Source organism: Arvicanthis niloticus, chromosome 7, assembly GCF_011762505.2.
Source record: "Arvicanthis niloticus isolate mArvNil1 chromosome 7, mArvNil1.pat.X, whole genome shotgun sequence".
Classification (NCBI taxonomy): Eukaryota; Metazoa; Chordata; class Mammalia; order Rodentia; family Muridae; genus Arvicanthis; species Arvicanthis niloticus.
In genome coordinates, this window is record NC_047664.1 from 75,986,908 (window position 1) to 75,996,396 (window position 9,489).

A 9,489-nucleotide genomic window follows, 5' to 3' on the forward strand; every position below is an offset into this window, starting at 1 on the left:
CTGAATAATTTACAAAGAAAAAATATCTGTTCACTGTTTACAGTTCTGGAAACTGAAAAGTCTGGGGACTTTTTGTTTTTCTGAGTTCTAAGGCACACAGGGCATTGCACGCTCTGAGAGCAAGCATGTCAGACAACTTGCTTTGATAACAAAGCCATTCCCCAATACACATTAATCTGTTAATCAGCAAATGGATAAATCTACTTATAAGGGCAGAACCCTCATGATCCAGTGTTATCCCAAAGGTGCGCCTCTAATACCCTTACTTGTGACTTTGGCAACTGAATTTTTGATGCATGACATTTGTGTTTTACATGATGACATAGCACATTCAATCCGTAGTGTCCACCTTCAGTCAGAGACTTTGTGCATCAAATCAGATAAAGAAGTATAAATAATTTGTCGAAAGTCAGGGTCCTAAGGCAGCAGAGAACTAACGTCTCTACTTTGGGTGGGAGGATGTAGAAGCTCTGGGATGGAGGAGGATGTGGTGAGTTTTAATGGAATTCTGATGTTCCTAAATACAAGCTTCTTGCCAAGTGCTTTCTTCACTTCGTCTGAACTCACCCCAGCTCCATGAGGTAGTAGGATATACCATCCCCATGGGAAAGGAAGAAGCCCAAAGTTCCAAATAACTAAAGATCACATTTAGTTCTCTGTGGCTTTTGAGTCTGCACCAGGCAGAGTCAAGCCAGAGATGGCAATGAGCTGGTATTGGGGTTTTCAAATATCTTAATTTCTGAGCAAATGGTTCAACAGGGACCACATATATCCTTTGCCACTTGTTTATACGAGCCCAGTTCTTCTAGATATTGAAATAACAGGAAACTGGGGGATCTAGGAGCAGAGCAAATTAGGGTATGTGTGTGTGTGTGTTGAGACAGGGTTTCAGGCTAGCCTTGAACTCACTGTCTTAGTAACTGTGAAGAGACCCCATTACCAAGGCAATTTATAAGATGATGCATTTAATTGGGGGATTGTTTACAATTTCAGAGAGCTACTCCTTCATCATCATGGCAGGTGATGTGGTGGCAAGCATGGTACTATAGCTGAGAACTCCCATGATCCCCAAGTTGCAGGTAGAAAGAGACTGGGCCTAGCATGTGTTTTCAAACACAAAGCCCACGCCTAGTGACATCCCTCTTCCAACAAGGCCACACCCACTCTAGTAAGGCCACACCTTAATCCTTCCCAAACAGTTCCACTAACTGAGAACCAAGCATTCAAATACTTGGAGCCTACGGGGGTCATGCTCACTCACCATTCTCTCCACAATATCTCCCGCCTCCTAAGTGCTAGAATTACATAAACTTTCACCCTGTTTTTCTCTTGTTGTTTTGAGACAGGGTCTCATTGTACCCCACGGTGCTCTCAGATTCATGACAATCTTCTTGATGATTAATCCTGAGCGCTAATCTTGTAGGTAAGAGCCAACACGTATGACTAATGGATATATTCCTGAATTTCAATTTGCCAAAATGGAACAAGAAAGTAAAAGAAATCTTACAGCCAATGACTCCATGTGTATTTGCTATTTTTATTGTTGTTGTGACAGAATAGGTGTCAAGAAGCAACCTAAAGGAGAAAGGGTGTCTTTAGCTTATAGGTCAAGAGGACACAGTCCACAGTCCATGGCAGCAGGATTGTGAGGTGGTTGGCTACATTGTATCTGCTGTCAGGAAGCAAAGAGAGATGAATATCCATGGCAGCAGGATTGTGAGGTGGTTGGCTACATTGTATCTGCTGTCAGGAAGCAAAGAGAGATGAATACTGGTGTTCAACTTCTTATTCACTCTAGGATCCTTGACTAAAGAATGGTTCTGCCCACAGTCATGGTGGATCTTCCTATAACTAACCCAATCTAGGAACCCCTTCACAAATGTGCCTAAAGGTTTATTTCCTTAGATTGTAAGCCCTATCAAGTTCACCATCAAGATTAACTGGCTCACCACAGCTCTGCAAGGAACATAGAGGCAATCAGAATAGTGCACAGGATGATCACTTTGGAATCACCTACAAAAAGAACAAGGAGTGTTCGATGAGCCGGCTAGAAGGGTAAAGGCATTGGCTGACAAGCCTGATGACCTGAGTTCACTCTCTGGGACCCACAGTGAGAGGAGGAAACTGACTCCCACAGCCTGTCTTCTGACTTTCGCACATCTGCATCCACCATTGTATAAATACATCTAATTAAAATATTAAAAATAAGTAATAAAATTAATTTTAAATTTTTAAAAAAGTTGGAGAGATGTTGGTATGATTGCGTGGTTTGCTGAGTTGAATATTAACCAGCAGCGGTGAAAAACATCTTCAGAAATGAAAAAAATATAAGATCTCCCCATTTGCCTGCCCCGGCCACATTCCAAATCTAATCCTTCACTTTTCTGTGAACAATCTCTACCAGGAGAAACCGTCCTCGAAGAGGAGGTCATAGGACTTTAAACTGGGGATGCCAGAAGGACAAAAGGTGTCAAACTGGCCACATAAAACACCAAGGTGTTTTTTTTTTTTTTTTTTTAATATATGAAAACATTTATTAAGGCACCTAGAGAGTTACTTCCAGCACTAAGGAAGTTAATTAAGACTATAACCTGAAAAGCTGGGAGCCTTGGACTGTGCTGATTTCTAAGATCGCTTGTTAACCCAGAGTAATGAATAATTAAACGGAATGTTAACATCCTCTGTGTGCGTCTAGACTAGCAGTGTACAGGAGGAATACGAGAACCACAGGTATGAAGCACAAGCTGTTAACTCTCCAGTAGCCACCTTAAAAAGCAAAAACAAAACAAAAGAACAATTAAAAAAATTCATGTGAATGTAATCTTGGTAGAAAATTATATACTTATCAAAATTCTATAATTTCAACATACGATAGGTATAGTAAATTATTAATAACACCTTTCTTGTTCTGTATTAAGATTGGCATGGAGATATATATATATATATATATATACATATATATATATATATATATATATATCAGTGTGGGTTAATTACCTTTCAAGTGCTCGGTGCTCGGTAGCCTCTTGTGGCTATGGTGACATAGTAGACAACAGGTTCAGGACGAGCCAGAATGAGCCTAACTGATATTTACAAGGATTAAAAACTAGAGGCCACCTAACATTTGAGTTGGTCAAACAAACATTGGTCAGACCATATAATGTGCTTTTATTGAAAATAAATGTAAAGGACAATGATACAAAAATCACATTGAAGATACATTTTAGTGAAAAAAATTAGGCTGGTCAGTGACATTTCACTACTTGATATGATTCAGATCTCAAGTATCCTCTCAAGATCCATTTGATTGGCGTTTAGCCTCCAGGTCAGTAATATTCAGAGGCGGGTTTGGGGAAGTGTTGGAGGAGGGTTCTGGTTACACGGATAGTCAACCCACTGATTAACCCATTGATGGATTCATTATTGGACGGAGCCCTTTGGGAATGCCCTTGGGGACCAGGACTTGTCCCCAAGCCTTCGTTTTCTCCTCTCTGTAGCATGAAGTCATTCCCTTCACATCTTCTCTGCCATATTCTTCACTGTAGACACAAAACAATGGAACCAAGTGGGCAGGACTGAAACTTTTGAAGCTCTGAGTCCAGGTAAACCTTTTCTTTAAGTTGTTTGTATCTGTCATTTTGTCACAGTGACAAATCACTAGTTTTGGATTATTTTTATGGAGAATGTGTGTACTTAGCAGATTACTTCTGTTCCTCTTTATTCTCCACTCCCTAATCTGCTTCATTCTTTTTCATAACTTAAATACGTCAAACACATGAACTATGACCTGCTAAGTTTACCTACTTATTTTTTTATTTTTTGTCTACTTCCAGAATACAAAAGGCTATATTATGTGTAAAACATTATTTTAGATCCTGAGCATAAGGCTCTGGACCAAGATTTAAAATGTACCTGTGCCTGTTTGTGGCCTAATATGTTTTGTCTACTGGCAAAAATGATGCAGCACAAGGGAGGAATTGAGACAAAGCAAACTGCACAGTGGGAGAGAGGAACTGGAGTCAGGTGCAGAACAAATAATAGGAACACAGTCAGCTTACCTCTGAACCAGAAGGGAGCATGCAATACGCAGGCACAGATGTGGGGTCTAGAGGCTTGGAGGGTGAAGGATTCTTTCATCATCCTGTCCATTTGCTCAGGGAACTACATAGAAAGGCCCAAGATTAGATTATAGCCAGATTGAGGTGCCCCAAGGCATTAAAAATGGTTCCCTCTCTGTGTGGAATTATGGACGTTTGCAGTGATCTTGATTTTGCATCTTGATACCTCTGTCAAGCACGTCAGAGCATAGTGCTTTCTTTATAAGCAGCATCTGTGAACACCCCACCCCCACCCCCTTAACTGCTCTGAAGGGTGAGCCTAACCAGCCTGCCCCCTTGTGGTCCATCTGTAAGCTACTTCGATCTCTCTGTGCCTTTAAACATATCGTAGCACAGTAATGTGTGAGCCTTTCAAACCACTCACATAGAGGAGCCTAATGAGGAAGCACATGCACAAATAATTTGAAAAGACTCAGCATGGCATGGATATAGAACACCCTTATTGCGGCTGTTTCTAGTCTAGGCAGGGAGGGATGAAGAGAGGCAGGGTCTAAGAATAGCTTCAAATTCACCTCTCACAGGTACCCAACCGTCTTAATGGCAGAAACGTCTTTCCTGATTTAATCTCAATGCATCTCTTTCTATCAACTGTGATTAAGATGAAAACCTTTGTGTTCACCCTAGAAAACAAAATATGAGACACACCCCCTTTGCCTTCACATTAACTTCTCTTTATTGTCTGGAACCCTGAGTTAAAAACATTTCCTATGGAGCCACGTTTCCCTTTTTGGCTCCAGATACATTAATTATGAACAGTTACCCAAATTTTTGCATTTGTATTCAAAACTACTCAGAGACTATATAGCCATGATTATTCTTTTGTCAGTTTTTTCAAGTCCCTGTGAATGCATTGCTAGTTATGCTTCAGCCCATGAGCCTCACTGGCTTGTCATCATTAGACACATTTATAGAAATCTACTAAAAAAAAAAAAAAAAAAAAAAAAAAAAAAACACACACAAGATGAAGATAAAGCCACTTATTTAAGGCACTTTGCATGAATTAAGTAATGATAGAGGAGTCACATTACTCTTCCTCGAGGATAATTCTGGGATGCTTTTGTGTTTCTTGGCACTTGAATATTTCATTGTCAGCCTCAGGGATTAGGAAATGGAAAGACAATGCCGGGCCTGAGCTGTTGTGTGATGTGTATACTGCTCAAGATAAGTGCTCATTAATCTTTGCTTTCCACGTATTTACATTCTTCCCCTGTTTATTGTGAGGCAGCGTAATCCCAGCATCAAAGGAAATTTTGAAAAATGAGAAAAACACTACCAGCCGTCTCCTCTTCTCAGTGCAACTGCTCCTCCTCTGTGTATTCTTGGCCCATGGTCCTCTAATGAGTGGATCTCTGCATGGCTGCAGTCATCCCGTGCCTGCCACCTTGGATGTGGATTTTCTTTTATTTATTTAACTATTTTTTTCCCACCATAACATTTTTATTGATCCTCTGGGAATTTCCCATCAAGCACCACAATCACACTGACTTGCCAGTCCTTCCGTGTCCACTCTGCACCCTTGTTACCACTCCTAAAAAGTTTAAAAATAAAATAATAATTAAAAAAACCGAAGTTCACTTTGTGTTATCTATATACTTACTGGGGCATGGTCAAAATCCCAGTGGCCGGCCCCTTAAATAGAACTGAGTCCTTCCCCTCCTGCTCCCCGACCAGAAGCCATCATTGTGGAGAGCTGCACTTTACCATCCCTGTCACACTTTTTGAGAGTTCTCTTTGGTAGCTTCCTGTCTGGGCTGTTAATTTTGGGGGGTTTTGGGGGAGGAGGGATTGTCACAGAAGACTTCCCGTGGAGTCTCATTTAAAACAAGGTCCTTTCAGGTTACAGAACGATGGCTCAAGTAGTGTTACATGTCTACCTCTTGCCAAATCTTGATTGGTCAGTAGAAGGCTGTGACCAGGAGGCCTTGTTGGAACAACTGTAAGCATCTCCCGTTCTCTGTGACCTCAGGACTGGAGTCACAACCCATAGCCATGGGAACCTTCCACTTGTCTCTCAGTGCCGTGGGTTTCTTTCTGCAAATATCTCAGACCCAGAGCCACCTTCCAAAGCATCATCAGGAATTAATGAGATTTTCCTCCAAGGACAAAAAATCGTAGAGGGACCAAAGAGGATCAAGGTTTGACGTGGTGCTCATGAGTTTTAGGTCTGTGGTGGTTTGAAAATGCTTGGCCCATGGGAAGTGGCACTATTAGGAGGTGTGGCCTAGTTGGAGGAAGTGTGTCACTATCTAGGTGGGCTTTGAGGACTCCTGGTGCTGAAGCCCCACCTATAGTACAGAGAGACTCCTCCTGGCTGCTTTCAGATCAAGATCAAAGGAACTCTCAGCTCCTTCTCTAGCACCGTGTCTACCTGCATGCTGCCATGCTTCCGACCGTGATTATTACAAACTAAACCTCTGACACTGTAAGCCAGCCCCAATTAAATGTTTGCCTTTATGAGAGCTGCCTTGGTCATGGTGTCTCTCCACAGCAATAAAACCCAAACTAAGACAAGGTCTTCGACTTAGACATTTTTCTTTCTATTGTATGATTTACACTGTCTCAGAGTAATTACAACAGTGAAACATCTTTCATGATTGGTGTCTCTCATTTCAAAGACTCACCATATGTCTAGTGTGAGACAGGTTAAGAATATGGTTTTTTTTCTTTCCACCCATCCCTGTAAATACACCCTTCACTACATGACTATGAAACTCTTCCCAGCCATGGGATCTGGCCTTGTCCATGATATACCTGTGAGGATGAATACAATAGATATGGAAGAGTTTGGAACTCCTCAGGTTGTGTGTGTATTCTCACTCATGGGACATCATCTAGCTACATGCTGGAGAATGAGAGAACCTGGAAGATCATGACCCAGTCTACTTCCCAGTCATCTGGCCTATGCCTTAGCAAGTGCTCTGTTTGTGTGACGGGCCCCTGGCACACATTCCTCCCACTGTGGCTGGAAGTACTTCTGCCAAGCCTTCCTTTCCATGGTGAGTTGATGCCCAATGAAGCCATGAGTCAGAGTGGACTCTGCCTTCTTTACATTATTTAAGTCAGGTATTTAAAATTTTTTAAAAATTTATTTACTATTTTATGTGTATGAGTGGTTTGCCTGAATGCTTGACTGTATATCATGTTTATGCCTGGTATTCATAGAGGCCAGAAGATCCCCTGAAAGTGAGTTACAGGTGCACAAAGATGTGCACCATCATGTCTAGCATGCCATCAGGTATTTATTTCTGTCACACCAAGCAAAAAGTATGCAATCAAACCACTTAGTTATTTATAAGGCAGTGGGTTGCAGGGCATTATTTTGGCATCATGTAACTAAGAAGAGGTCTCATCATATTTCGTACAATTCTGTTTGTCCCTCTTGTCTTTCAATTATAGCAATAGGTTACAAGCTAGAGGTAGAGGCTTTGAAAAGACAAATGCATCCCCATTATCTATGGGATGCTTGAGGTCTGTCTGTGTACAGAGACTGTCAAGGACTTCCAATCCCTGATGAATTAGTGAGCCTTTTCAACCCACCTTAGAGAGGCCATGCTATCTTCTTCAACCAGAATCTATCACACAGATGCTGTCTTTTCAGCAGACAGGTCAGCAGCACCCTGATGTACATACTTGACTCACAAGGACCTCACAAAGCCACCTAAAATAGAGACTCTGCGTTCTTACAGTAGAGAGTATTTGTAGTTACTCATTTTGACTATAATTTCAGATGGTTTGTGATATATGCTCACCTTTATTCCATACATAGTACAGTACACGAGACTATGCTTGGGTTTAGGCATCACATGGGTCAAACATATCTCCAGGCCTGGTAATGACTTTCAACAGACAGAAGCCGTATCATCAATTCTCTTGGTCCATTGAGTTCCTGGTTTACTTTTCTATTTCTCTCTTGTTTACAGTACTGAGGAATTGAATCCAGGACCCTGCACACAGACCAACACCATCAATGCTCTACAGCCCCAGCCTCAATTCCCCCTTTGTCTTTAGACAGGCTCTCACTGAGTTGCTCAGGCTGTCCTTGAACTCATTCTGTAGCACAGTCAGGCTTTGAACTTGGAAATCCTCCTCCCTTAGCCTCTGGAGTAGAAAGGATTACAAGCCTGTGCTTCCAGACCCAACTCTGGTTTCTTATTCATATGTTCTGACGAGAGTTTCAAAGTTATTCCAAGAAGAGAATGATAGAATAAACCTTCTCTCATTCCATTTTACACATCTGACTGTAAGGAAACACACAAAATCAGGCTTAGAAATTTGCAAATCACGAAAAATAATTAGAAGGCCCATACACATCCAAGGTTTCTGTCTCTTGCTATGTGGTTCTTTGTACAGCCTCAGAAATAGGATGGCAGACTAATAACTTCAGAACAGATGTTCCTCCCCTCTGCCCCAGTGACATTAGAAGGTTGGTGTGTGTTGTATTAACTGACACTCTTGAGGTCTGCAGAGAAGCTGAGTATAGCTCCACCTGCTGTTTTAATGGCTGCTGTCTTACTTGGTCATGAGAACCCATTTGTAAGCACTCTAAACCACAGTAGTCAGTTTGCTGTTAATTTGTGTGTGTGTGTGTGTGTGTGTGTGTGTGTGTACAGACATCAGTAGCTTCACAGTGCTTTCATATTTGGATCTATAACCAAGTTGATCACCTGAACAGTCTAGGCATGGATGTGTCATTGAGACAAAAAAAAAAGTATAGCTATCAATGGGTGGGGAATGCTTAATGCACTAGTAAAAGAAATAAAACTTAAAAGTGATTAATGTGCATGAGTTGTTCAAATAATAGGCTTCATTATGACCTTTTCATAATTCATATAACATACTTTGACGGTATTTACTTCATTTCCTTCTCTTGTTCTCATATCCCTTTTTCCTTTTCCTAAATAATCTCTCCTCTACTTTCTACTTTTAAAAAAGTCTAGGTTTCATATATGAGAGGAAACATGACATTTGTCTGTCTGAGTCTGATTCACTTCTCCAGTTCTCCGCTTCATTTTCTTGTTATCCACATGGCTTTGTTCCTTATGATTAAATGATACACTTGTTTTTTCTATCTGTTCATCCTGTTATGGACACCCAGGCTGAGTCCACATCTTGACTACTGTGAACAATGGTGAAATAAACACAGACATGCAGGTATTTCTCTTACGCTGACTTTGACTCCTTTAGGGATATTTCTGGAGTGGCATAGCTGGATCATACAGCACTTCTATTTTTCATTTTCTGTGAACCTCCATACTGGTATTTATAGTGTCTGGATTCATTTGTGTCTCCATCAGATAGATAAGGGCTCCCTTCCTCTTCGTATTTACCAGGTTCTGCTGTTTTCCTGATGATACCATTCTGACTGGAGACA

General features: G+C 41.2%; 1 long non-coding RNA gene across 1 annotated transcript; it reads right to left on the reverse strand.

The window, feature by feature from the left end:
• Positions 1-3,035: 3,035 nt before the first annotated feature.
• Positions 3,036-5,635, reverse strand: LOC143442979 (uncharacterized). The gene is made up of 3 exons (XR_013111608.1): positions 5,392-5,635; positions 4,059-4,161; positions 3,036-3,539 (listed from the first exon to the last, which is right to left on the reverse strand). It is a non-coding gene; the product is annotated as an uncharacterized LOC143442979 (long non-coding RNA).
• Between the last annotated feature and the right edge of the window lie 3,854 nt (positions 5,636-9,489).